Below are 4,024 nucleotides of genomic sequence, written 5' to 3'. Positions count from 1 at the left end.
TATGAAAAGAATGATTTTCTTTTTCTTTTGGCTTTTAAGAGAAAACCACAATCAGCATTTGATTCTAATAAATTTAGTTCTTACCTGAGAAACTTTTTAAAAAATTATACTTTAATGGAGGGATTCTTTGAAATACTTCAATTTCTGTTGTTTATTCTAGTGTTTATAAGCAATTTAAATAACTTTTTGAACTGACTTATCAAGTGATGGATTTACTCTGACTTCATAGGTGCTACAGAGAATAAAAAATATGTTTTAATTGGATGGAAAAAGCTTCAGGTGATGCCCTTTTCATTCTGTCCTGTCTCTGAACCAGCCCAGTCCTGCTGTACAAGTTCTGAGAGCCCTGTGACTCCAACAACAAGCAGATTTCTACAGGACCCCGGGAGGGTGAGTCTCCAGTTCTTTCCATTCCATGTTTCCCCCATGCCTCAGTGTTGACTAAATAGGAGACAGTATAACCACATGGATACGTAATAATGGGCTCTTTTAACCATACTAGCTGATCCCAAGTGGAGAAGATCTGTGGGCCCAAAATGTCTCAAAAACTTTTGCCTGAACTTAAAAATGTGTACAAAATAATATATACATTTCCTGTTTCCTCTTTCATCTCTACCACATACTGACTCCTTTTCTCTCTGACATGGTAGTGGAGGCTTACAGTCTATCACCGGGACCCTTAGTGGTATAAAATTCTGTGTGCAGATCACGCCTGAACATTCACAGCTTCATATTAGCAGGCCATTATTTTATGAAGAGCAAGCTTAGCGTCTTAAGTGATCCTGATTCTTACCTACGTGTTTCTTCTTTAGAGATAACCTTAATGCTCATTAACTTTTTTCAAAACTGTATACAAAAAAATTAAGCTTCCAGAGCCTTACTTTCTTTTTATCTAACTGTTCATAACTGAGTATGAAACAGTTTTACTTTTTTACATAAATTACGATTTTCTTAAACTTTTTTATTTATTTGTTAAATATTATTTGTTCTTGAGCACACTGATCTATTTTTATCTCTTTTCCACCTACTAACTGAATTCCAAAAGTATAGTTTGTGTCTGCGGCCATGCCAACCTGAACAAGCCTGATCCCATTTGATCTCAGAAGCTAAGCAGGGTCAGGCCTGGTTAGTACTTGGATGGGAGTCCACCTAGGAAGTCCAGGTGCTGTTGGTGTAAAAAATAAAAAATAAAAATAAAAGATTGTAAGCTGACAAGGTCCTTGCAATCTGTGAGGTCAACCAAGGGTTGCCTTGCCTAAAAAAAAAAAAAAAAAGTATAGTTTGAAGTGGATGTTAAAGAATAAGTTTTTGTATTGTTAAAACCAAAGTAAGAAGAATACAGATAGTGGAATAGGCATGTTCAAAAGCAAAGAAGCTTGAGGAAAACTTCAAACGCTTAGAAACATTGAAGCATCATGACAGATAAGGCTACCTCTTCTAATGGCTAGTATAACTTAATATATGATCTAAAATACAAAAATTAATCAAATAACTGTAATGACATGCTTTTAAAAAACATCTCATTTAATAAAGGACATGGAACCATGTAATCAACATCAATCCCAGCTTGCACTGAATTATTCTTCTTGCCTAATATGTAAAAGTCATGACCTCATCACTTCAATTCTGAAAAAAAAATCACATTGTTATATTGATTAGTCTACAGGAGACTTACCTTCTTCACAATAAAATCACACTGCTTCAGATACAGAAAAATATACCCTTATGAAAGCCACAGGACAATCAATAGAAAACACCACTGAGTGTTTCATTGGCTGTTTGCCAATCTCTTAGAAGAAAAAAAAATGCTACTGATGTGCAGTGTGATATCAGTTTCCTCTCCTAAGGAATATGAGACGCTCTCCTCCAACCAACATTGACAGAAGACTCAGACATCTCACAATCTAACCTTATAATATACTCTCTCCTGGGGCATTAGGAGACTTTATCATATAAACATTTGAGAACAGAGAGTTAATGGTAAATAAAAAAAATCAAACTAGAAATATACTGAGTGCTGAAAAGAACAAGGGAAATTAAAAGTGAAATGACTAAATAATTTTTCATACAAAGTAGCTTCAGGACAAAAACACTAGATAACATAAGTTAGAAAATTTAAAGACTGAACAGAAATCTTATCTATTTCAGTTTGTTCAAAGTGCCGAGCTATGTACAAAGGGAGTAAATTATTGTTTTCCAAAAGCTCTGTAACAGCACACATAGACAAATGAGGCAAATTAAGCAAGAATATCCTGTGCATTCTGATTGATAGTTACTTGTCTTTTTGGTTTGGGGAATAGGATGGATAGACACATGCTAGCATAGCAGTCAAAAAACTCCATGCCATCTTGCCACTTACCTTTAAATCTTTAGAGATCCCAACTTGGTAAAGTGAAAATAAATATTCCATTTTATTTAATAAAACAAATATTTGATATGTTCCATCTTTACCATCCAATGATCATTCGAGAAATCATGTTTATTTAGTTTTATTTAAAAAAATAATTTTATTTAAACTTATTAGCATATAGGGTCTGATATTTTCTATATTCTAAAACCAAACATAGTGTGTTGTTAAACATTATATCTTACAGAGTACTTTGTTCTTAAGATGCAATGCACTACCTAGCCTTCTAAATGTTGATATTGAAAAAAATAAAGACGAAGGAAAAGAAAGGAAAAATGAAGGAAAAGAAAGAAGGAGAGAAAGGAAAGGAGGAAAAGAAGGATGGAGGGAAGAAGGACAGAAGAAAAGATGGACAGACTGTTGAGGTGTTTAGGAGGTCGGTTTTACCCACAAATTTTCCAGATAGCTTAGAACAAATACCCAGTCATTTAGTTTGTTACTTGCAACTCAGTGTGTTTTATAATATACCAAAGAACACCAGGACACAGTGTGATCCATTTCGACATGTATAATTCACATGTTATCTGGAGCCTTCCAGAAAAATTCACTCTGAGTGTGACTGGCTGTAACCCCATCCACCTACTGTGGTAGTTCAAAGACTTCCCAGCATTTCTCAGATTTCCTAAGACTGAATTCCCCTCAGCCATCTCCACTCTAGGCTTGCTTTCACTGAAACTGTTCAGTTTTCAGTTATTTCATTCCACGAGCATTGCCAATTATAAACCAAATAGAACAAGTCGTACAACTAAATGCCTTCAACAACTGGAAGACACATGAAAATATATCTGGGCAAGTTAGGAGGAGAAAAAAATAAGCTCACAATAAAATAAAGAGTATTAAAAATCTCTATTGTTGAAATATCTTTTGACTATGGCATCACCAGGGAATTTCCATCAGCTGCCTTTTTCCCATGCTCTGTCTCAACCTAATCTCTTTTAGGCTCCTCAGTCCATACTTTTCCATGTGCCACTCCTCACCCTCCTGTGTTGTTCCCAGGAGATAATCCTTTTTCCTCCTTCTTAATATAGTAGTTCACCCTTAAGGTCCTTGAAATGCTAGGTCTATTTTCTTTTAATATACAGAATTATCAAATTGCTCAACACAACAGTAAAATTCCATATAGCAAAGTTGGCAGTCTGAGCAGGTAGTTCTATTTTGCACTTATCGCATTTCCCCCTCAGGTACATTTAACATGTAAATGTAGCTTTTTGTAAGAGAAATGGAAAGAAGAGGTGAAGAAAGGTGAGGAAGAGGTGAATAAACATATAAATATGTTTATTATACTTTCCAGTGATAAAAACAGTAGATATATTATAGCCTCTAAAGTTTCGTCCTACTGTTTTTGTTTTTGTTTTTTCTCTAGCACTGTGATTCTCAGTTGGGGACAATTTTGTCCCCCACGAGATATTTGCAAATGTCCGGAATCATTTTCGGTGGTCGCAGTTGGGTGGGAGAATGCTACTGGCATTTCCGGAGGCCAGAGCTGTTGCCGAACATCTGAAAACGCACAGGACAGTTCCCCATGATAAAGAATTATCTGAACCGAAGTGGCATTAGTGCTGACACTGAGAAACCCTGTGTATTGCACTAGCAAGTGTCAAAATTTGAAGGGTTAGC

General features: G+C 35.5%; 1 pseudogene; it reads left to right on the top strand.

The window, feature by feature from the left end:
- Window positions 1–1,055: 1,055 nt before the first annotated feature.
- Window positions 1,056–1,174, top strand: LOC112481392 (annotated as a pseudogene).
- Window positions 1,175–4,024: the final 2,850 nt, after the last annotated feature.

The sequence above is a fragment of the Pteropus alecto genome, unplaced genomic scaffold (genome assembly GCF_000325575.1).
Source record: "Pteropus alecto unplaced genomic scaffold, ASM32557v1 scaffold72, whole genome shotgun sequence".
Taxonomy (NCBI): Eukaryota; Metazoa; Chordata; class Mammalia; order Chiroptera; family Pteropodidae; genus Pteropus; species Pteropus alecto.
The sequence above is the reverse complement of the archived record's forward strand: the minus strand, read 5'-3'. Positions and strand labels throughout refer to the sequence as shown.